The sequence below is a fragment of the Stenella coeruleoalba genome, assembly GCF_951394435.1.
Source record: "Stenella coeruleoalba genome assembly, chromosome: 21".
In the NCBI taxonomy this organism is placed as follows: domain Eukaryota; kingdom Metazoa; phylum Chordata; class Mammalia; order Artiodactyla; family Delphinidae; genus Stenella; species Stenella coeruleoalba.
The window spans coordinates 27,247,874-27,273,597 of NC_137167.1; the positions used below are offsets into that span (position 1 = coordinate 27,247,874).

Here is a 25,724-nt window from a genome sequence, read left to right on the forward strand (position 1 = left end):
TTGCACATATAAGTTAATAGGACATTTTGGTAAAGACATATTTACAGAATAAAAATAAGACTGTAATGTGTTTTTATTCTGCTTCTATGACTGTTTTGAGCATTTTTGCTTATTACATATTTCTCATTAGATAGTGTGTGTATGCATATATACATATATATCTTCCCCCCCCCCCAGGCTTGAGGGATCTTAGTTCCCCAACCAGGGATTGAACCCAGGTCCCGGCAGTGAAAGTGCCATGTCCTAACCACTGGACCACCAGGGAATTCCCAATTTTTAATCAGATATTGAGGTCACTGAATACTTTTGAAAAACATTTTTAGTGGATTGGTCACAATATATTTAATCCCTTTACTCTTAGATATTAGCCTTTTTCTTACTTCTTGCAGTTGTATATCATACCAAACAGCTTCCAACACATCATTAAACTCTGATGTTTCATGGGAAAAAAAGGGCCAGAGTTAGGATTCTTTGCTCAAGGCCTTAACACATAGTGCTAAACTGATTTTTAGGAAACTGTACCCATTCCCCTCACCAGCTGAATATAAGAATATCTTGACTGTATCGCCTTTGCCAACGCTGTTTTATGTTTTTAATTTAAAAAAAAATTTTGAAGTATAGTTGACTTACAGTGTTGTGTTAGTTTCTGGTGTATAGCAAAGAGATTCAGATAGAGAGAGAGAGAGAGAGAGAGAGAGAGAATATAAGACGTATACATGTTCTTTTCCAGATTCTTTTCCCTTACAAGTTATTACAAAATACTGAGTAGAGTTCCCTGTGCTGTACAGTAAGTAGGTCCTTGTTGGCTATCAATTTTATACAGCATGTAAAAGAGAACAGTTACCAATTTGATAACTGAAAAATGCCACCTCACTTTTATCCGCATTTCAAACAAGTAAGGTGCTTATTCCCTCGTTCTGTGAGATAAACTCTCCTATAACATATTGTCTCGTGGCCTACATAGCCGTCCCTCCTTATGCAGCGGGGACAGGGCTGTTCGGACGCCCCCAGGGGCTGCCCGAAGCCGCAGAGGGGAGCGGACGCAGAAATTCCGCGTCTCCTGCGCACGCGCCTGGGGACCGAGGTTAAACCCTAAATTGGGCCGAGTCAGAGACAGCGCCAGCAGCTCATCACACACACGAGAACTAGAACCACCGGCCGCGCTAACAGTCGTGCGCCTGCGGCCTCTCTCGCCCTCACACTAGCTGACTCGACGGACTGAATGCCTTGCCCGTCGTGACTACGCACCGGTCACGCGCTGTGGCGTAACTTCGGCACTTGGAGGTGTGACAGCCAAACCAGCGCGCGCTTCTTTTTCCTCCGTCACAATGTTTCCGGCAGAACGCTCTTACCTGAGCTCCTAGCCACCTCAGCAGGTGAGTCTTTTTCTTCTCATTCGACAACTTTCCCTGAAAGGAAGCGCCTCCCGGCTTCCCTTGGGCACATTCCAGCGGCCAGCGTCACTCCTCCTGGGCTTTGGGGTCGTCCTTCAGTAAAACGAGGGTCACGCGGTACCGCGGCAGCCCGTCTGACAAACGAGCGGCGGGACGGCCTGGCCAGCGGCACTACAGGACGAGTCTCGCCCACAGCGCGAACCAGCTGACCTCGCGAGATTTCCTCACGCGACTCCGACCAGCGCGAAATTTACAATTCTCAACTGTTGACTTCTGGCGTTTTTGCGCTTAGTGTTTTGGCACCGATGTTGCCCTCCGGCCTCTGAAACCGAGGGCCAGGGGTGGGGAGCGCTGCTGTACATTATTTTATGAGGTTTAATTGTTACTGCAAAAAACCTTTTTTTAAATCTAGAAATAATTGTTTTCTTGCCTTTGCTAGGTTACTCTGCCAGCAGCTCCCTTGTAGGCTTAGCCTCGCTCAGGAATTCCTACATTTTTCATCAGGTTATCGGATGTCCTGGAACGTGGACCCTTGAGAAGAACTGACAACCGAGTTTTAGTAAGTAGATTATCAAATTTCCTTTTGATTCTTAAATCAGCCAGTGTCCCTTCTTTGGTTGAGAAAACCGTCCTCTTTTCAAGCTTGGGGTTAAAAGGGATCTTTTGCATCTGAAATGTCACGGATATGTATTTATTATGCTTCACAGTATTAACAGTTTTGTTGTTGATAACTCCCTGTTCCTGGCTATCAGAATGTTTTCGTCTGATGTCACTTCACAGCACTATCGAATTGAAGGAGAAAACTTCCATGCGTGGAATTATGATTAACACATGGATACCCATGTCTGAGTAGTCTGAAGGGTTAGTGTGGGACACCCGCACACCCTTGGCTATTGCATTCTTTGCTAATTTAATGGGTAATTACAGTAACAGGCTTTATTGGAAGGAAGGCAGTTAACTTTCTTTGTCCCCATGTGCTTAAAATATCAGGGACTCCAATGAAACAATATGTTTCCCTGTGATTTAAGTTGTCAGAGTTAAGAACATTCAGAATTTAACGGGGGACGCGTTGAGATTAAAAGATTTCTTACTTAGCTTTGTAGTGATTCATTGGGTTACTCCACACTCTTTCAGGCACTTTCCTCCAAAATAGGGGGTGGAGGGCACCAAGAGACAAGAGAGGGGAGAAGGGGGGCACCAACTAGAGAAATTGGGGGGAAGGGGGAAGGGGAACAAAGGGGTGAGGTGCCCCCAAAGCAACTTTTCCACTTCACCGTCTCCCCTTTATTGAGGTACAGGAAGTATTAGAGGTTTGTAAACAGAATCATCTCAGATAATCCACACATTCCAATAAAGACTCTGTGTCTTTTTCCCTTAACACACTCTTCTCATCTGTATTTTATGTGTGAAAAGATTTCCTTATGAAGTTTCCAAGTTTTCCCAGTCAGGCTACCAGAATCCATTGACCTTGCAGCCTGGGCAACTGTTTCATAACAAGGTCAGGTTCAGTGGGGGTTGGTCGGGGGGGCGGTCTGTCCAGGAAGCCCAGAGGCCAGAGCTCCAGTCTCACTTCTGAAATTTCCTGAAATCTTGAGCCACAGCCTTGCTTTTTGTCTCATCGATTAATTAAAGGGCTTGAATTTTAAGGCTTCTGATATTCTATTTTCTCATTCTTATTCTAGGCAGATAATGCAGAATAAAGGAAAGTCAGTATTTAATTCAGAGCAGAGTTCCAATCTTCCCTCTATGGCTTATGACAAGGCGGACTTTGAGAGAATTAACTCCAGCGTTTTCTTTTAAAATATAAGGATGACTTGCAGGAGTATCACTACGGATGCACAAGACGCTCCGTGCATAGTGAAAAGTGAGCTTCTGGGCAGGACTGTTAGGGAATGTTGAAGACCATTCACACAGAACACACTCTGGTCCTCGGACTGGACGAACACTATGCATTAAATACATATGGCTGCCAGTTCTTCCCCACGCTCCTGCCTTCCTCTGAGTCTCCTTTACCACTCGCACGAAACTCTTCACTTCTGGTCACGAACTCAGTGACAGCAGCGGGGTGTCCTAGGATTTAACTCATTTCTGACACTGTCTACCTGGAAACGGTGTCAGATCCCACAGGTCAAGGGTTCAGTCCTGCAGGACTGCCACAAACACACACACACACACACACACACACACATACATTTCACATGCCAGTCCCAAGTCCAGGTTGTCACCGGTGCTCCTGAACGAACAGCTATAGATCAGAGGTTCCAAGGACCCCCTCCTCGGGTTTGATTAATTTGCTAGAGTGTCTCACAGAACTCAGGGAAACACCTACTTGCGTTACCAGTTAATTAAAGAATATGATAAAGGATACAGATGAACAGTCAGATAAAGAGATACACAGGGTGAGGTCTGGGAGGGTCTCGAGCACAAGACCTCTGTACCTGTGGACTTGGGGTCACCCTCCCAGTGTGGATATGTTTGCTAAGCCTCTGAACCCCGTACTACTGAGATTTTATGGAGGCTTCATCTTGTAGGCATGATGGACACTTAACTCCTTTTCCAGCCCCCTCCCCTCTCTGGAGGACATGGAGTAGGGCTGAAAATTTCGAGCCTTTAATCACAGCTTGGTCTTGGTGAAGAAGTTGTTAACTCCCTGAGTACCGTCCCCGAGGAATTAGGACCATGTCCTATCACCTTAATTTCCAACAGAGAAATTGGCATGTGCCTATCATCAGTAAGCCAATAGCAAGTAAATCCATAAACCAACGAAATAACCTAGTAGAGACAGCAATTATTTCTAGATTAATAAAAATATTGTGGTAACAATTAAACTCCCTATAAATTATATACAAACCATGAGACAATAATAGTCAGATTTACCTCAAAGAATAAATGAATAAAGACATGATTTTAAGTGCGAATAAAAATGAGATAGTATTTTTCAACTTCCAAGTTAAAAAACATTTTCTTTTATATGCTAAAATTCAATGTTGGAAAGGTGATATAGTCAAGCTATTCTCACATAGGAGGGCTGAGGGGAAATGGTACAGCTTTCCTAAAAATCAAGAACCTTGATCAAAGAATCCTATCTCTAGCCTTTTATAGACAAAAAAGTGAGGGGCGAGGAAAGGAGGGAAGTTACTGGAACATCACTTCAACAACCACCTCTGCCTCTTCTATTCATGAGGTTGGTAGAAGCCTTCATTAGGATTAACTCGATTAAAACATTTGCATAAGGAATACAAGCTCCAATGTAATACATGTGTCCTGTAAGCCGCGGTGAGGACCTGTTGACAGTAAATCCCAGGACAGCCATTGCTTTTCTGCCACCATAAACCTTTCAATGCCTCTGACCCGCCTGACACTCTCCAGCAGGGGCGGCACTTCACGGTGGGAGAGAGCTCATATCTCCATGGCCCACATCTTTATTCTTTCACGCGAAGAATAAAAGCATATTTCTCGTCCATGACCCCTGGGGAAGCTCAAATGATATCCAGTGGCAGGCATGTAAACTGAGCCCCGGGAGACTGATTTCAGGGGGCAGAGTTGTAAAGCCTTCAGACCCTGACCCCGTTCAAAGCAGCCCTACAAGGTGGGAGGCTCTGACTGCACCTTTGAACGACAGAGGACTGGGCTGCACTAAAAACATTGATTTCTTTCCCTGGCTCTGCGCGATTCTGGAACAAACGCTGTTTCATTGGTGAAACTCCTGAGTCCAATCATTTTTCTTGCTCTGTAAGCAGCACTGCCCCCAAGATGTGGGATGCACGGGCTTGTACTTGGGTGTGTGCTCCTGTGGGTGTAGGATTGTAGATTTTCGGCAGTGAGGACCAATAGGAACTTCTGTAGGTCAGCTTTTCCTAATCAGTCCTGTCAGACGATTCACCAGGTTTATACCATCAACACCAAAAAGTTAACTGGCCCACCGGGAAACTGAGTTCATCATTTTCCCTTCAGCTGCTGATAACAAGACAACTTATGGCACTCTAACGCGTGGAAGGAGAGAGAAAGATATTTTTCAATTGTTTTGTTTCTGAATTAGAAAGGTATTTTCGGTTGAAAAGTATTTGCTCCTTCCCCACTTTTACTTCAATTATTATGACTTTGTAAGTACTATTATTTTGATACTTTCCCCATTGCTTTTGGAAAAGCCTCATTAATTTCATTAAATGGTATATTAAATCAAACTTAGTGTGCTGAAAAAAAGGGACAAAATGTAAGTTCTTTACATGGGAATAATAAAATTTCTCTCTGAATGAATTGTCGTAAGCCACTTTTGAGAAATTAATTACTGGGCATTTTCCAAGAGATGCTGGATGAAGGAAATAGGGAATGAAGAGCCGTTCAGTGGCTGACGATTTCTGATAGAAAACACTGATAAACCTAAATATCACAGAGACTTATCACACCTTCCTCTTTCCTCCTCTCCTCCCGTCACCAAAACCCCTACAAAGCCGGTACAAAGGGAGCGGATTTAGTGTATGTTTTGCATGTAGGGATGTGTCAGAAACTTAAACAGTTATTGTAAGAGATGAAAATGCAGATATCTTCAGCTTTGGGAGGCAGACATTTGAAGGCAAAAACATATAAATATAATGACATCGAACTTCCATAAAAGTTAAAATGAACTTGAAAGTGACTTTAATAGTTTGAAGCCTCAAAGCTAAGGAATCAACAAATTGATTAACCTACTAATCTTGACTAAACATAAGACAGTGTTTGCCTTGACCTAAAACAGATCTGAAAGCATTCTCTCATGAAGAGAATCTGCTCTCTTATCTTTGAACTTTGATCTAGAAATCTTACCTGTTGCCAATATTCCCAATATATCCCCATTGATAACTCACCTTAGAAAAGGACACAGTGGGAAAAGTCCCCATTAGTAGAACTATTCAGTCCAGGCATGAAATGCGTGTGTTATAACATAGTGTTCTGTAAATTGCTCTGAAATAGCTTTTTTCTGGATTCTAAATTATGAACTGAAGTTCTTTTAGGTTAGGTGTTCTAATTAGACCATCATGCATATACTGAGATATGGCGGTCTAGAGAGAATGAGATTGTGTAGGGAAGTCAGTCATGGTTTTGGGTGTGCTGAGTTTGATATGCCTATTATTAGACTTGGAGCTAAGAATTTGGCTACATGAGACTGAGCAGGGGAAAGACTCAGGCTAGAGACATGCATTGGGGAATCCTCAGCCTACAGATGCAGCTGAAAAGCTGGAAATGGACGAGATCAACTTCCCTAGCAGTTCTCCAAGAGTACCGCATATGCCCGGGGACCCCAAAACTGTCTGGGGGCCCTATTAGGCCGAAACTGTTTTCACATTCATACCAAGATATTTTTGCTTGTTTCACTCTGTAAAAAACCTGCTGGAGCCTCAGCATGAATCAAGGCAGGGGCACCAACAGGACCTCAGTCATTGTATTACTCATGGTGCTTAAGTGAAGAATGCCAAGGAAGAAGTGATGAAAATAATCAATTTTATGAAGTCTAATCCCTTTAGTGCTGGCTTTTTAATGTTTTGCTTATGAAATGGGAAGTAACTTTTACCGTACTTCTGCTGCATAGCAAAGAATGATGCTGGTCTTGAGAAGTGCTTGTGCAATTCTTTGACTTCCGAGATGAACCAGCTGCTCTTTCATGGAGCACCATTTTTACTTAAAAAGAAGACTAACAGTCATGATGGGTGTACTTGTTTTTTATTGCTGCCTAAAAAATTAGAGTTGACTCTCTGTATCTGCAGGTTCTACATCCTTGAATTCAAGCAACGACAGAAAATATATTTTTTTTAATTTCCATAAAGTTCCAAAAAGCACAACTTGAATTTGTGATGTGCTGGCAACTATTTTCATAGCATTTACGTTGCATTAAGTATCATAAGCAATCTAGAGATGATTTTAAGTATACGAGAAGATGTGCATCGGTTATATGCAAATACTAAGCCATTTTATAAAAGGGACTTGAGCATCCAGAGATTTTGGTATCTGAGGGGGTCCTGAATCAATACCCCACAGATACCTAGGGACAACTGTACCACCAACAGTACTTAAAACAGTGAGAATGTATTGTCTCATGATTGTCTAGGTCAGAAATCCAGGTACAGCTCAACTGGGTTCTCTGGCCTGGGTCTAACATGTAAGGAGTTGGCCAAGCTGACTTCTCATCTGGGGGACCTGGATACAATCTTCGCCCAGGTTCAGTCAGGTTGTTGGTGGTTGGACTGAGGCCTGCATCTTCTTGCCGGCTGTTGACCTGGGGTTGCTCTCAGTTCCTGGAGTCCACCCACCCTTCCCTGCCATGTAGTCCCATCCATCTTCAATGAAATGGAGAATCTCCCTCATGCTGAGTCTCTCACACACAGACTCTCTCTTCCAAGGAGAGCTCCTAGGCAGGGCTCACTGGATTAGGTCCGGGCCACTGAAGACAGTGTCCTTTTCTTAAAGTCAACTGTACCATATAATGTAGCCAAATCACAGGAGGGACATCTCGTCATATCACTCAAAGGAGGAACACCAGACAAGGTCAAAGGTCGGTGGGATCATCTTAGAATTCTGCTTATCATCTTCAGATATTCAGGTTTTCACATTTACGTACAGTATTTGCTGTTACTTACCTGAAAATAGTCAGCTATTTCCGGAAAAGTAATTGGATGATATTTTTTCTGATGATGACATTTGAGTGTTTAAGCAAATATCAGGATTATGGAAAACTAGCATGTCTGCCTCTGTGATTTTTACAACCTCCTAATACTTCAAGACTTTTCTGAGCACGGAGGTAGTGATATTAACAAATGTGATATTTTAAAGATACCATACAATATCTATTTTTAGATATTGACACCAACCATATGGAAAATCTAAATAACTCAGTGACCCAACAATTTTAAAATGACTCGCGCACGATGTCACGCAACAATGCAACGGTATTGTCGTGGAATATAATGCACCTGTTCCCTGGGGCGAGCGCTCCAAATCACTCAGCAAAACCTCTAATCCAAGATCTGGTAATAATAATTCTCCAAGTAGTCTAAGCAACCAGAGAAATGCAATTTGAGAGCTAAAGTGGACAACCTTTCAGAAAATCATGTTGTTGACTATCTGGCGAACTCTCTCATGACAGGATCTACTACAGGCAGTATGTAACTGCTGTCTTAAAACCACTTCAGGTTATTAAGGCACACTCTTCCCTGTCTTTGTCATATGACTAAGTGTTCGCTGGGGGAATGTTTTAACCCGCTGGCATCCATACAGCTTGGAGTACATGTTGTTTTCTGGTGGACCTCAGAGCAAGACCTTTCCAATTTAGTTCTTCCACCACTCGCTAGCCCTAAGGTCAGTTATCCTTACTAAGTCCTAGACCCTCACGCACTTGCAAATGGGGCAATGGGTTATCCCCAGCAAAGCAAGCTGTAGAATAAGCACCAAAAAAAAACTTGACAGAGACCAGAGCACAGCAGGACTGTAAGACCACATGATAACTGGTTTGAGTTCATTAGTGTATCTTAGTACAGAGACACAAGGGGTGCATTGGAATATAAGACACACTTTTCTAGACCCTTTTCCCAGGATCTTGTGTCACTTGCTCCATCAAAGTCCAGGGGCTTCAAGTGTTTCCAGCCCGAGGCCCTGAGACCGTCCATCTCTTTCACCCTCAAGCTTTGATCGTTCCTTTGTCCATCAGACTCTTTTCCATTTGCAAATGGATCTACTCAGAAGGAGACGATATGGTCACCACGATGGCTTCTAGCACTTCCATTCCCTGAAATAGTGGTTCCACCAAAGAAGTGGATAATGTGGCTTCCTGCTAATATTTCTGGCTACTGAAGTGGATAGATTAGAGGGGGAAACATTTGGACTCCCTGGCATTCACGGCCCCTGACTCAGTCATTTCTCTTTGCTGGTGTTTCCTCAGGCTCCAAGGCAGCTTAATCCGTGGGATTCAGTTTCCCTGGGCCTGATCACCACTGAGTTTGACAGAGCAAATCTCTGGGTGCTCAGAGCAAAGAACTCCAGCCATGATGGCTTTTCAGACCTGTTCTCCCTCAATTGACTGATGTCTACTCTGGCCGTACATTAGTGGTAGGGATTGATTATACTTGATAGTTTGCAACCACCAATGAATTTTATACATTTTATGCTCTTAGTACCTACAAGTACACCCTTCTGCTACCCCCGCCACCAAAAAGTTGAGTTTTCTTTCTAAGGGATTGATCTTCCTGGCATTTATTATCCTCATCAAGGACACTGTCCTTATCCCATTTTATGAACCTAGAAACATCCACTGTTCCAGGTTGATAGAAGCACCTAGGAGCTCACTCAGAGATGAAGCTCTGAAGCCAAGATTATGACATGTTCACACACAATACAATTTATATTATGCCAGATATTTTTAAAAAAATGTTAGAGGTGATAAGACAAAGTGTTTAGCCATTATAATAGGTTGAATGATTTACTGCCTCAAAGTCTCATTTCCTGCCAATGGTTGCTGTGTTCTTTAACGTTTTAGTGTGAAAGAAGTATTTCAAGCATAAACAAAATTACAGATAAAGGCATTCAGAATCCACATGCTCCCATCATTCAACTGCAGTAATAAATTATTATTTATTATTATTTTTAAATCTGTACCTTTACAAATGTCCCTCCCTACCCAGGTTGTTCTGAAGCAAACCTGAGATCATAAACTCACAAGTCCCTAAATATTTCAGTATGCATCTCTAAAAGATTAAGATGCTTTTTAAAATGAATGAACGAATTCCCTGGCAGTCCAGTGGTTAGGACTCGGTGCTTTCACTGTGGACGGCATGGGTTCAATCCCTGGTCGGGGAACTAAAATCTCACAAGCCACGTGGCTTCGCCAAAAAAAAAAAAAAAAATAGAATCCTCATTTAAAATGAACGACCAGGATACCATTATCATATGTAAACATACTCACAATACTCCCTTGATATCAGATATCCAGTCAGGATTCCAATTTCCCTACTTATCTCATTTTAAAAATTAATCTAATTCCATATTTAGGCCTCAAATATGATGTTGACGTGTCTCTGAAGTCTCTTTTAGAATTCTATAGTTTCTGTTTCTTCTCTCACCCATTCACTCGACTATTTATTTACTGAACACAGTGAGCTGTGTTTTGTAGAGTTTCCTGCTGGTAGATTTTACTAACCATGTTACTGGGAAGGTGTTTTGTATCCTTCTCTGTCCTTTGACTGTCCTGTAAACTGTCAGCCAGATAAAGCCTGGATAAGATTCAAGCTTAATCTTCCGGCAAGGATTCCTCGTAGATACAGATACGTTTTGTATTTCTAACAGGAAACACAATGTATGGTTTGCCTTTCTGTGATTTCAGGAGCTATTGATGACCGTTATCTAGGTCCATTATTTCATTAGGGGCTATAAAAGGATGATATCTTTCCTCCGAGCCAGGCTAGATATTATTACAACTTGATTCAATTATATAAAATACAGTGTTGGGCTTATGAATATGAGCTTGGGAGTTACATGGATCAATGTTAAATTTGGGTTCTGTCACTTAATAACTGCAGGTCCTTGGGCAAATCACTGAAACTTTCTATTACTCTCAGTATTCTAATGCAAAATGGTATAATATTTGCATCCACCTCCAAAGGCTTCTATGACGATTCTATGAGATAATGCATTCACTTAATTTTTGTTTGATCAAAAATCGATGCTGAAAGAAAGACTTGGATGCATTCCATTTATCTGGGAAGGGTCCTGGGAATAGGAAAGTGGAAAGAGAAGGGGAAAAAGTATTCACTGATGAGCGAGGTACTGCTTTGGGCACCTGGGCCTCAATCCATCTGGGGTTCCTTCTAGGGAACCATGTAGAACAAAACTTTGAAAGGATAAAAGGTGGAGAGGTTTACCCACCAATTCCTTTGTCTCCTTGGTTGAGGGGTCTTTCTCTCCCAGCACCTCCAGGCTGCTCTGTGTTGAACAGGCTCTCAGAGCAAGGGATCCTCAGGAGGAGAAGCAGAGGGAAGAGGGAGGTTGAGAATGGAAGCATCAGCACAGGAACTACTGACCTGGCTGCAGGAAACTCAGAGGCAGGCCGAGGGCACCTGTGGGCACCAACAAGGGCTTCTACGTGTATGTGAAGTACTCCTCTCGGTTCCTGGCCTGGAGGAAAGGCAAAATCAAGCTTGGCTGCCATGATGTCTTGTGTATGAAGAGGTTCAGAACACACCACCCCCAAATATGCTCCTTTGGCATACTGATTTTTTCACCGTGAAGACACCTGAGAAACAGCAGCTGCAGGAAGAACTCCCTTCCCTCCGCCTTCCTACCTGAAAGCAGGTCATGAAATTTCCCCTGAGAAAAGTGCTCTCCCTGCCCTCAGAGGAGAGAACAGTCTTATCACCAGAGATGGGGGTAGGGGGTGTCAACCTTGAAATGGACCTGGACAGACAGACCTACTGAAATGACCCTCATCTCCCATTAGTTTCCCCTGTATGTTTCCATCACTTTGCTACAATTTATGGCCTTAAATCCCTTTTTCTTTTTCTGTTTTTTTTTTTGGTGACAACATAAGGAATTCTTTATGTTTAATTACCAATTTATTAAATCCCTTTTCCTTTGTCTTGTTACTTTTCCACACAGTTATTGTTCTTTGTTAAAAAGAAAAGGTATATAAGTTCTTGGTCATAACCAATTTTGGGGTCTTCATTTTTCCTATTGAGGCTCTCATGTGCAGGTAAAAATATGAAGTAAAATTTGCAGGCTTTTCTCCTATTAATCTGTTTTCTGTTAGTCTTATTCTCGGGCCCAGTGACAGAATCTGAGAGGACGGGAAGCCTTTCTTCCGCTACAAGGACCTTCATTTATCATGACATCTACCAGCTCTAGGGCATCACTTCACTTAGAAGAAGAATAGTTTTTCTTTGGGTGAGAATATATGGGAGGGTCTTTCTAGTCCTATTGTAATATAGATTAAAAAAAAAAACTACTGAGTTGAAATTCACATAATGTAAAAGCGGCCACTTAGAAGTGAACAATTCAGTGGCATTTATTACATTCACCATGTTGTCAATCACCACCTCTGTCTAGTTCCAAAACATTTCCATCATTTCCAAGTAAAACCCCTTGTGCCCATTCAGGAGTTTCTCCACCTCCCCACTGTTCTCCCCAGCCCCTGGCATCACCAGCCTGCAATCCGTATCTAAGGATTTATCTCCATACACCGATTTTTGCTGAATGCCTGCCTTTGAAGGAAGGAGATGGAGAAATAGTCCATTTCAGTGGAAATACAGTCCAACATAGAAAGGAATGTTGAGTATCTTGGTAAGAGTTCAGGTTTCCCTAGCAGATATATTAATAATAACACCCGCCAGCTATAGTCTCTACTAAGAAAACTCAAACCCACCGCAAGTGAATAAATCAGGGAGCAGCACTTGAGCCAACACAGCTAATATGGCTGGGTTGATTTGATTCTAGCACTTCAGAATTTAATATCGGATTATTAAAAATACGAACTTCAGGAAGAAGATCTAAAGCTTAAAGATGCACTGAAAGGAATTAGGAGTTAGCATCAATACCACCAGGCCAGCAAAAATGGAGGAAGCAGAAAGTAGGAATGGGTAGCAGTTATGAAGCACAGAATTTACGTATACTGGGTAGAGAGACTGAATAAGTGATCAGTAATAATAACAATGACAGCAACAAGATGCATTGAGTGCTTATAGTTTAGACATGCAAGGTTTTGTTTGTTTCTCACAACTTATGAGTAGGTTTCCATTATTATCCCTGTTCTGTAAATGAAAAAAAATAAGGCTTAGAGCACTTAGATGATTTGCCCTAAGGAATAAGAGCTGAGGTTTGAAACCAGGTGACTGATTCCACACCCTTGCTGCTAATGAGCTTGGTGGATGTTTACTGAGCTGTAGCAATATTATGGGAGGGGCAGAATGTCCCCTTTCTCAATTTGTTTTGGATCAAGTGTACTAGTTCCCATGGAACCCTCTTTTTTCCTTAAGCTTGTTAAATGAGTTTCCATTCCTGGGACCAGAAGAACTTAACAAAAATGAATACCACCAGGGAAAGAGGGCCAGGGAGGGGTGAGCTCCTGGTGGGAGCCCCAGGTGTGCTCTGCATAGGGGCCATCTGAGTGGTTGTCTTGGGAACAAGAGCTTCCAGGAGAGGACTGACGCTACCAATTTAGCAGTTTCCCCCGGGGCCACCTCGCAGGGCAAAAACTTGATAGGACGCTGCACTCTGTAGGAAAGCTTAAAACCTCTCTGTTAGAAATAAGTTTGAGCAAGTCATTTAACCTTTGCAGAATCTGGTCTCACCATCAGTAAGTTGATGAGTTGTCTTTTGAAGGACTTTTTCAGCTGTTACCTATCAATGAAATTAAAAATAAACAAGTTCTACTGGATCAAGTCATTTCTCAGGATATCCGTTTAACCAAGAAAACAGAGAACCATAAACCCAAAAATGAGAAGTGGAAAGTATTTACTAAACATCAGGAGAGCTTCTCAGATTCTTCCATGCAGGACGACGATTTTATGCTTGGGCAATCCGCCACGAAGATAGTGTTTCAGAGACGCTCATCTTTCTAGTTTGTTTGCTTCTTTGAGGAAAGTTAAGTCCTCAGTTAATTTTTTTAAAAGACAGAAAGAAAAGATAAAAAAGCCTCCCAGATGAACTGAAACCTTTAGGAATAAAAACTGAAAAGACAAATGCTGGGCTATCATGGTTGAAATTCTTAGTCCCAAGGGTTGTAAGAGTTGTCATGTATTCAATATCATCCTGCCTCATCTCAGATGTTTGTCAGTAAAGTGATCCACAGTTACATGAAAATTTATTGTAAACTGAGAAATAGATGATAGATAATAGAGTTTATTTTTTTACTCTCCATCTCGTTCAGGTAGAAGGGAATTTTTTTTTCTTAATATTGAGCCTTCTTTTAATTTATTTATTTTTATTTTTGGCTGTGTTGGGTCTTCGTTTCTGTGCGAGGGCTTTCTCTAGTTGTGGCAAGCGGGGGCCACTCTTCATCGCGGTGCGCAGGCCTGTCACTGTCATGGCCTCTCTTGTTGCGGAGCACAGGCTCCAGACGCACAGGCTCAGTAGTTGTGGCTCACGGGCCTAGTTGCTCCGCGGCATGTGGGATCTTCCCAGACCAGGGCTCGAACCCGTGTCCCCTGCATTAGCAGGCAGATTCTCAACCACTGCGCCACCAGGGAAGCCCAGAAGGGAATTTTTAAAATATATTTCTGATTAGGTGTGTGAGTGCATGTCTACATGTACGAGTATGTGTGTGTATATATGTACAGATACATGCGTATGATAGTGAATGAGCTCAAAAATGCATACAAGCTCTTTAAGATGTGAGGAATTTTAAAAGTGAATTTATGAGTTCCAGTGTACTAAGTTAATATTTAATGAAGATACTTAATTATTTAAGATTACTACACCAGTGCTATACTACTTAAACCATTTAATAGATGCATGTAATTGGAAGGCTGCATTTCATGATGAGAACTGGTGCCTTCAATTCCGTATCTCCTACCATCTCCCCTGTGTGTACACATGATACCTGTTACATTACGTTTTGTTCTCTCTGTCACTGCTACTCAACCTTTATCACTGATTGATAAAGGCTCTTGGACAATATAACATAAGAATGGGTTTGCCTCTGACTACAAACCTCGGTGATACTGCTCAATTTAAATAATGGAATTTGAAATATCATATCTGCTCAATGTATTGATAAGTATAAAAGATTAGTAGCTTATGGACTGTGATTTCTTACCAAATTTAATAGAAAGCTATTGATTAAATAATTATAAGACAAATTAAGTTAGATAACAAGAACATTTCTAACAATAAAAAAGCTCAATAGATTAATTTTCCATAGTACCTTGTGTACCTCTGCAGGGGCTTCTTCTGTAATCAGATCTCCCAGTGTGCTAGAATTGGGGGGGGGGGTGAGACAATATTTACAACGATGCATTGCCCCTGGTATCCAGAATGAAAAATGTCTAAAGCAGCTGCTGCTACAGTAACAGTAGGACAATATTAGGCAGTTTTACGTTTCCAGTTATAGACATAACTCTTCCATTGCTTTGCTGAGCCCTGCGGAATAACCTCTGTCTTTGTTCTAAGAACAGCAGTCACTCCCCAGTGGTGTGTAATATGGGGGGAAGGAGGGGAAACTACGTGTTTACTTCTTAGAATAGGTGGTATGGGTCTGAGTGCGAGAGGAAGAGAGGAAGGTAAGCTATCAACCGTGGACCTGTGGATACACAATACACTTGCACAACTCTTGTCAATAAAGAGCATCCATTCAGTTCACACATTCACAGGTCAGAGTTACCCGGAACGGGGCACATGTTAATTGAAGCATCTCCAAGGTTTCCGTAATGTTTTTTTCGCCTGATTACAATATTGAGTGACATCACTCAACACGGATTCCACACTTGACTGATACATTGGAATTAACTGATGAGCTTTAAAAAAAATGAAGAGGGGCTTCACTGGTGGCACAGTGGTTGAGAGTCCGCCTGCCGATGTAGGGGACACGGGTTTGTGCCCCGGTCCGGGAGGATCCCACATGCCATGGAGCGGCTGGGCCCGTGAGCCAGGGCCACTGAGCCTGCGCATCCCGAGCCTGTGCTCCGCAACGGGAGAGGCCACAACAGTGAGAGGCCCGCGTACCGCAAAAAAATAAAAAATAAAAAAAATGAAGATTCTGTAAATATTGACTTAGTCATCTTGGAATTGGATTCTAGAATCCATTTAGTAAACACTTACATGTGATGGTTAATTTTATGTGTCAACTTGTCTGGGCCGAGGGATGCCCAAACAGCTGGTAAAATGTTATTTCTGGATGTATCCGTGAGGGTGTTTTTGAAAGAGATCAGCGCTGGGATGGGTAGAACGAGTAAAGAAGATTGCTGTCCCCAGTGTGGGCGTGGGCGCATCAACCAGTCTGTATGGGTCCTGAACAGAACCAAAGGCGGAGGAAGGGCTATCTCTGCTTGAGCTGCCCAGCTTCTGTCCATCTTTTCCTGCCCTCAGACATTGGCACTCCTGGTCCTTGGGCCTCTGGCCAGCCTGGTTTTCCTAGTTCTCCAGCATGCAAATGGCAGATCTAGGGACTTCTGGAGCTCCAGAGTCATGTGAGGCAATTCCTATAATCAATCTATCTCTCCATCATCTGTCTATCTGTCTATCCATCTATCTACTTATCTATCTATCTATCATCTACCTCCTTTTGGTTCTGTTTCTCTGGAGAGACCTGACAAATATATTATACAAAACAAAAACGTTCTGTTTTTAAAAGTCTGCATCTGTGTCAATGTCAGCATGTTCATGTGTGCAGAAGTATGGAATTCTGTTAAGCCACATAGTAAAAACAAATTCTGCACTTTAAACATCACAGATCATTCTTACACTGCTTCTTCCATGTGAGTCAGAGTGGCCCACTTCAGTTCCTGACCTACTCCTTATTTACCCCTCTCCAAGGGCAAGCTGTAACCTCTTGGTGCCCCAGTCCACACAGGTGACCCACGGGCTATGTCATGGCTAGGCTCGTCCAAATACACAGACAACAGAGAGCATTTAGAACAAGGACTGGCACATGGTTATCCTTCATGATATTATTACACACAAAACGCAAGCTCCTTGCTACTCTCGCCAATTATTTATAGTGATATATTCTATCACTACTCATTTTGAAACTGTATGTTGATTGCTTAATCTGTGTGACATTGTTCTAAGTCCTGGAAATATAGTTGTAAACAAAATAGACAAAAATCCTGCCTTCCTATAGCTTTGCTTCCAGGACAAGAAGAGAACTAATAGACAAGTAAATGGGTAAAATACATAGGTTTTCAGCAGAAATAGTATTTTTGGGTAAAAAAAAAATAGAGGGAAGAGAAATACAAAGAGCTACTCTGAAATGGGTGTGAAATTGATGATACAAACTCTGTGTGTCAAGCACTGTTGTATGCATTTTATAGACAGTAAGTCATCTTAATACTCAAAACAACCTTCTCATGTCATTGCATCTGTACATATTCATAAAAATAACTAGTTGTAATGGTTTACCTTAACTGTATCATGTCTACGTGTATTAACACAACTTGCTTTTCAGCCAACATTTTGAAGAAACAAAAATTGGGAGCCTTCCTCAGTGAAGGGAATGGAGGAATAAGTAGTGCTTAATTCAAACAACGGAATATTACCCAGCAGTTAAAACTAATATTGTAGACATACTCCTCATTCTTAAGGTCTGAGTAGCATTTCACATCCAATGTGTCGACTTCCTACCCAGCCGCCACCCCAGCCCCTGGGTCTGCTCAGCTCCAGACCACCCACTGCCAGTCTGGCAGAGGGACCCTCCTTCTGCCCCGAGATCTTGTAGCATCTGTGACTCTGCTTCTCCAGAGTGAAGCTGTGGACACGGGCACCATCGGCCACATCCTGGCTGCTTCAGCTTACCATTAGCACTTAGTGGTGACTTTGAAAGAACATCTCCACTTGACTTTACCTCCCAGGTCCTCATTCGCCAAGAGGCAACACTGTGACCATACCGTTTCGTGAGACATCAGTGAGAGTTCCATACGTCTACATAAATACGAGGGAGAACACAGCTCCTACACGTAGAAGGTACTCAAGTCCTATCAGGGTGTGTGTTTTCTGTGTGAGATCATCACCCCAAACCGGTCCTCCCAGGACCTGATTCACAGACGGTGCTCAACACTTGATTGTGAAATGTTTATTGTGCTCACAAAGTGCTTTAGCTGAAGCCAAGTCTGCATTAATTTATATAAAATAATCATGTAACTACAGTTGTCACGTATTACTTTTTTTTTTTTTTTTTTTGCGGTACGCGGGCCTCTCACTGCTGAGGCCTCTCCCGTTGCGGAGCACAGGTTCCGGACGCACAAGCTCAGCGGCCATGGGTCACGGGCCGAGCCGCTCCGCGGCATGTGGGATCTTCCCGGACCGGGGCACGAACCCGTGTCCCCTGCATCGGCAGGCGGACTCTCAACCACTGCGCCACCAGGGAAGCCCCTACAGTTGTCACGTATTACATTTTAAACTTACACGGGATGAGAACAAGAACTGTTGCTTTAATAAAAATCACATTTCCTTTACCTTGTGTGCTGCAGTCCTCATCACACACAATGGCTATCTAGAGAAACCAGCACTGATGTTTGCTCTCTGGAGATAAGCCGATTAGTAGTAATGACCCGCATGTTATCATGCTAAGGTAGACTGGCACGAATTTTCTTTCATGAGAAAAAGGTATCGGCTTCATATGAACCTAATTTTTCCAGTTCAACCCTCTGAATCTCATTTCTTGCAGGTTTTATTTTTTAATTTCTAGAATTCTTTTAGGAACACAGAAGTCAAAATTGTTTTAGAATTAAAGGGTTGTACTAAAATAAAATTTTAAATGGAATCCTATTGTTCAGTCTGTGGCCAAACTCCCTTTATTGATTGTGACGTCTTTTACTTAGACTCTCACTGTTTTCTCTTTTACCAACCTCCTTGTGCAGGGCAGTGCCTTTCCTCTTAAGTCAAATCAAAACTCTGCCAGCAGAAAGCACCCTCTTGGTTACTGAGCTTTTCTTAAGCTACTTTGGATGCTTCAACGATCTCTCTGCTCTGTCCAGGAAAATCGACTTCGTCTCTTCAGGTCTCTGGCTACAAATTTAGGCAGTGATATTTAATGAAAGATTCTCTGCCAGCATTCACTTGAATTCCTATATTTGCATGAGATCATTTGAAATCAAAGAGAAAATCAAAAATAGCCAGGATGATGGTCTTTAAAACTACAGAAACATAATCCATTTCATGTTAAGCCAGCCTTTACTTAATCTTTGCAGGGTGACAATTTCCTTGAACTCTGACTTTCTTTGTAACGCCATAGGTAGATGACTGTCACGGGAAATTTTTATAAGAAACAACTAAATTACCTGCAAGAGATTGCAGAAGAACACTGTGACAAACTAATGAAGGGGAAGTGAACTATGTCTCCCTTGCTGGTGTTTACATGTTTCCAACATTAAAGTCGATAATTACTATAGACTCTCTCTGTAATCATTATATAGACTCTAATATACACATTCATTTAGTAAATACATTTAGTAGATATGTGTAAGAAAACTGCCTCTTTCTTTCTCCAAGTTCAGTAAATATAGAAATAAATTCAAAGAAGTTGTGAATTTTACAATGTTTCAAATAACAGGAGAGGTCAGAGGATATTTTAGGGCAGTAAAAATGCTCTGTATGATTCCATTACCGTGGACAAGTCATTACACGTTTGTCCAAACCCATAGAATGTAAAACATCAAGGGTGAACCCAAATGTAAACTACGGACTTAGGGTAATGATAACGTGTCTACGTGGGTTCATCAGTTGTAATAAGTGTACCATCAGGTGTGGGATGTTGATAATGGGGGAGGCTGTGCATATATGGGGGCCGGGGGTGTGTGGGAATCTCTGTACGTTCTGTGGAATTTTGCTGTGAACCTAAAACTCTAAAATAATAAAGTATTTTTAAAAATAGAGAGAGAGAGCCCTAAGAAGAAAAATAAATACCACATTAGCAAGTAGAGAACAGTGTTAGGTATTTTTACATGCATTGTGCATATTTCAATCCCTCTCACAATATATACACACAAGGCCTGGGCTTTAATTACTATTACTCTATATTCCTTTCATAAGCTATGCATGGTGGCTATCACACCTTTTCTTTCTTTCAAACTGGGGTGGAAATCATACTTGAAGCTAATGCCTGTGGCCAATACTTTATTTACATTTGAATTTTGATCATGATCAGAAATGCAAGTATCGGCCCCTCAGCCAAAGATGAACATGCCATGCCCTTTCTGGGACTGTAAGCTCCAGTCGTGGGAAAATGGCAAAGCTCCCTCAAATGATACTGAGCACCCCCAGTGTTGACTAAGAGAAAACAAGCCCTAGAAAACCACACTGCGGCAGAGCTAGGTCTTCCTACCGAATTCAAGTGATGATACAAAAGACGTGACAGTCTGGTCATCAACCGTAATTCCAAAGACAAATTCATCAAGTGGCATTAAATACGACACTATCTATGAATGGTATGGATGTTCAAAAACCCTGCAGATACGCTGTTATGCATGATGCCATTTTCTCGTTATTTAAAATAGATATTGATAAGTGATGCTTATTCCTTGAAATTTTACCACATTAATATTTCAGGTTCTAAAAATCTGTAAAGCCTCCATAATCCTTCTTCTACCCTTGACTAGTTGACATATAAGCATAAACAAAAGGCCTGTTAAAACTTGTTAAGACTAACAATTTCCACTGGCATGTTTTACTGTAATGTAACTTCGTCTTTCCTTTATTATATTTTTCGCTATGTATATGTACGCATTTTTCACCTAACATAGGTTTAATCTCAGAATAGTGAGGGTTTACTCTATAAAGTTACTTTTTTATTTAGATAACAAAGGTTTTTTTCCCCAGCTTTATTGAGCTGTGATGACAGATAAAAATTGCACATATTTAAGGCGTACAATGTGATGTTTTGATATATGCATACAATGTTAAATGATGACCACAATCACGCTAATTAACACTAACGTCACCTCAAGTAGTTAATCTTTTTTTTTTTTTTGGTGAGAACACCTGAGATGTAGTAATTTAGCAAATTTCAAGTATACAGCACGTTATTATTAACTATAGTCACCACGCTGTACATTATGTCTCCAGAACTTATTCATGTTATAACTGAAAGTTTGTACCCTTTGACCCACATCTCCCCATTTCCCTGGCAACCACCATTCCACTCTCTGTTACTATGAGTTTCACTTTTTTTTTCAGTTTCCACTTGTAATCGAGACCATGCACGGGTGTGAGGTGATATCTCACTGTGGTTTTGATTTGATTGCCCTGGTGATCAGCGAAGTTGAGCACCTTTTCATAGACCTGTTGGCTGTTTGAGTGTCTTCCAGAGACTTCTGATTCTTTCTTCTGCTTGACTGCATCTGTCGGTGAAGCTCTTTATTGAGTTTTTTAGTTCATTCATTGTATTCCTTAGCTCCAAAATTTCTGTTCGATTCTTTTTTATGTTTTATATCTCTTTGTTGGACTTCTCATTTTTTCTTGTATCATTTTCCTGATTTCATCAAATGATTTATCCATGTTTCTTGTAGCTCATTGAGCTTCTTTAGAACAATGATTTTGAATTCTTTGTCAGTCAATTCACGGGTCTCCATTCCACTGGGGCCATTTACTGGACGTTGATTGCGTTCCTTTGGTGGTGGCATATTTCCCTGATTCTTTGTGATCCCTGTAGCCTTGCACAGTTGCCTGCACATTTAAGAAGCTGTCACCTTTTCCAGACTTTATGGACTGGCTTTGGTGAGGAAAGACCTTCACCTGCTGGAGGGGGCCATGCTGGAATGTGCTGTGCCCCTGGGCCTGGTGGAGTGGAGGTGTGCTGCAGCTTCAGGTGTGTGGGGCTGGGACTCAGCTCAAATAGCTGTGATCTGTGATGTCGCCAACCCTGTGGTCCTTAGTGCCAGGAGCTTCAGGACATCTGTGGTGTCTGTGAGAGCTACTGGGGTCCTCGGCAGCCCCTCCGGATCCAGCGGTAAAAGGGACAGAGGCAGGTGTTGATGGTGACTGGTGATGTGCACGCTCTGGGTGCCAGGGCTGGGGTCCCCACGGCAGCACTGGCTGGGGTCCCAGCAACTGGGACAGAGGGGTTGGGACTCAAACAGCTGGAGTGTGCAGAGGAGAAAACCTACAGGGCTCTTTGGGGCAAACGTTGTACAGGGGTCACTGTGAATCTAATGGTGCTGGTTTCCTTAGGGTGGGGACCCCTGTGGGTCCTTCATGTGGTTGGGGAGCTGGCGGCTCTCCCTGCTCTCCTTTGCCTTGGAGGAACCTTCTGGGGAGGAGTTTCCTCTTCACCCCGAGCAGTGCCAGCCTGGGGGACGGGATGATGCAGGAAAAACGGAACTTCTTCCTGCCCTCTCCGTGGGGTTATTCTCAGGGTTTGTGCTCCGCTGTGCTGCTGCTGCTTCTCCTGAGCTCTCCCGGAGCTGTATTTGTTCACGGGTAGTTGGATATTATTGGTTTTCGGAGGCTGAGACCTCCTCCCCTGCCACCTTGGTGATGAAGTCTTTTCAGTTTTAAGTTTTAAAAAAATATTTGTAAAGTATCTGATGCTGGATCCATAAGGAATGTCATCCCCCTTCCCTCACCATTTTCCCTCCAGGCAGTCTCTTGTCATCTTAAACTCTCCTTGTCATCTTAAACTTATATGGCCAAGTTCCGACATTGTTTTTAGAAACGATTTCAGTCTGTGGATGCTCAGCTTTCTGCCAATTTACATTATTCAGTCTTTCAAAATGAATATGCTTGCTGATTACTTGCAGTCCATAGTTAAATCCATTAATGTTTAAACTCCTATATTGTGAGGTTGTACCATATGGTGTGATATTAATTTTAGATGATTTCTTGTTTAAATTATTTTTACAAATTTAATTAATACCAATTATAACTCCCCCAAGACCCCAATATTTCTTGTTTCCCTTTCTTTCTATTGTCTTTGCTCTTCACCTCAGGACAGGCACATGCAGAGGTGGGAGAAGGTTCTAGAACTCTGCATGTGCACTGGGGCCCTGGGATGGAATGATGGGCAGGAAATGAGACAAAGTCGTATCAAGAGAGTCTTAACATCTGGCAGAAGAGAAGCGCCTGCAGTCAGATCAACAAGTACCATCAGAGAACCTCATCAAATCTAAGGTACCGCTGATCATAGGACGCAGAATTATATACCACTGAGAAGGGGCCAAGGCAAAGTAGTGCCAAATACATGATCCTCCTTTTGGAGACATTAAAATGTGAAAACATTCTCATCTTGGATTCAATGTAATAAAGTATAAGGCTCAACTAATAGAACAGGAGGAAGGCTTCACGTTTATTGCGTAGAAATATTTTTTATTGACGTTACTTGAAATAGGATTTATTACAGATGTGTTTTCCCAGAGCTATTTTTTAAGCTAATCTGTTTTGAGCATGACTTTAAACTTGCTATGAATAAACTTCCTGTTCATCATCTATAAAACATGACAATTTCTAGAGGAAGAAAAAAGAGAGCATGGGTTCTTCAACAGAGCTAGAAAAAGTGAGCTTTTTATGAACATTCGATTAGGTTTTTAAAAAAATTTTAATACTTATCATTTAAACTCTAACTAGTCAAAATGCACAAAGGACCACATCTACTCATTCCTTGAGTACCTGTTGCTAAGAAAATTATACGGACATGCAAAACTATAAGCTTCCTGCCTCGCGCTAATTAGATTAAAATTAGCTAATGAAATAAAGCCTAAGAGTAATCCCTAAAGACTCATCTGGGTTATAACTTTATTTCACAAGAAAAGACTTTGAAAATAGTTTCCTAGGCAAAGAAAATTGCAAATCATATAAAGGAGCTGAAGAAGGAACATTGAAAGGGCTCTGAGGGTGCAAAGAGTATTATTAAGTATTAAGTTATTGATCCGTATTTATCAAGACAATAGCAATAGAATTCATAGCCAATTGAGATAGAATGGGATATAATGTTATCCTTTTTCAATTTTTTAGCAATAAATAATGCAGACATTTTACCTTAGTGGCCATTCAGAGAAGCAGGAAAGTTGAAGAACTTCAAGAGGTATGCAATGCTGACAGAAGTCTTTAACCAATAATGGCATTTCTCTAAAAACTAGAGAAAAATTAATGCCAGAACTCACTTTTATCTTCAGTATACTTGTAATTAAAATTCTCTTGGACTCTTCTGGTGTCACTGAATGAATCAAATATAAAGGAATTTGCAAAAAATAGAACCACTTTTTCTAGAGTGAAAATGCAACAGAGGTATTAATTTCACTGAATTTAAATTTTATATTATTTTAGTTTTCCACAGTCACTGCTTTTTCAAAAGTTTTAAATGATAATTTTAATTACTTCAGTAGAGCACTTACTTCACATCCAGGTTGTGAGAATTTTTGTCAGTTAAGAAAATTGTAATCCAAGTGGGGTTTTCCAAGAAATATTTAAATAGGAAGTTTTTAAAAATAAACCTATTATTCTAATAAAACTTATAATCATGGTATCACCTACTATGCAGTCAGGATTTAATTTGTGGGTAGCATAAGCTGATTTAGCTTCCTTCACACTAAGGTCACACTAAGGAGGGGATCTATTCATGTGTGGTATGGTCCCCTTCCTTTTTATCACCACTATGAGATCTGAAACCTTTTGTTGGTCCTTGTCCTGGACACTAAAGACAGTGAACTGAGGAAGAGGTAGTTCTCACTCATCTACTGAGTAGTATAGAAGCCTCTTAGGAGCTTACACTCAGGTTTTTAAATTTTTATTTTATTTTATTATTTATTATTTTTGGCTGCATTGGTTCTTCGTTGCGGTGCACGGGCTTCTCATTGCGGTGGCTTCTCACGCTGCAGAGCACAGGCTCTAGGCACGTGGGCTTCAGTAGTTGCAGCACGTGGGCTTGGTAGTTGCAGTGCATGGGCTCAGTAGCTGTGGCTCACGGACTCTAGAGCACAGGCTCAGTAGTGGTGGCACACGGGCTTAGTTGCCCTGCAGCACGTTGGATCTTCCCAGACCAGGGCTCGAACTCGTGCTCCCTGCATTGGCAGGTGGATTCTTAACCACTGCGCCACCAGGGAAGTCCCCTTACACTCAGGTTTTAATCAGGATGTCAAAGGCTGGTCCATGGCAATCTTGTGAATTTAAAAAAAAAAAAAATCCTCATTTGTTCACTATTTGTTCTCTTTTTAAAAAAATGTTTTTTTTTCTTTTTTTCATCTTTTCTTCTTTTTCTCTTTCATAGTATAATTCTTTCTCTTTCAATCACTGGGAAATTTCATATAATCCCTATGTTTTGTTCACTTCCAAGGAAGGAGCTGAAAAACTCATTTAGGTTGAAGAATAAATGGTAGTAAAGCGTATACTTTGACCTCTTACCGAGATTTTGCTTTATAAACGAAAATTTTAAACCAAGACTTAGGTAGAATCTCACATAGTCTCTCAAGCAACCTACCCCACTGATTACTAATGTCTGAAATCCTCATACTAAACCTAACATCCCAGAAATCACTTCAGCCGGTCCTGTTGAAAAGGCATGGCCAATCTCAGTGTGAAGCTCAAATATTTACACCAGAGCTGCCCAATAAAATAAAGTGTGGGCCACAAATGTGACCACTTATGTAATTTAAAATTTTCTAGTAGACACCTTAAAAAAGTTTAAAAATATTTAAAATGATAAAAAGACATCATCTTTTCAACGCACAATGT

The 25,724-nt window shown here is 41.5% G+C and overlaps 1 protein-coding gene and 1 long non-coding RNA gene across 2 annotated transcripts in view; one reads left to right on the forward strand and one right to left on the reverse strand.

The window, feature by feature from the left end:
- The window catches only part of CSMD1 (CUB and Sushi multiple domains 1), a gene marked incomplete at its 3' end in the record, with an annotated part of 609,346 nt that overhangs the window by 570,222 nt on the left and 13,400 nt on the right, over window positions 1–25,724 (reverse strand). The gene's annotated exons all lie outside the window — the stretch shown is intronic.
- On the forward strand, window positions 960–23,274 carry LOC307179633. Its single transcript, XR_013825464.1, has 3 exons — window positions 960–1,376; window positions 1,834–1,953; window positions 22,988–23,274. It is a non-coding gene; the product is annotated as an uncharacterized lncRNA (long non-coding RNA).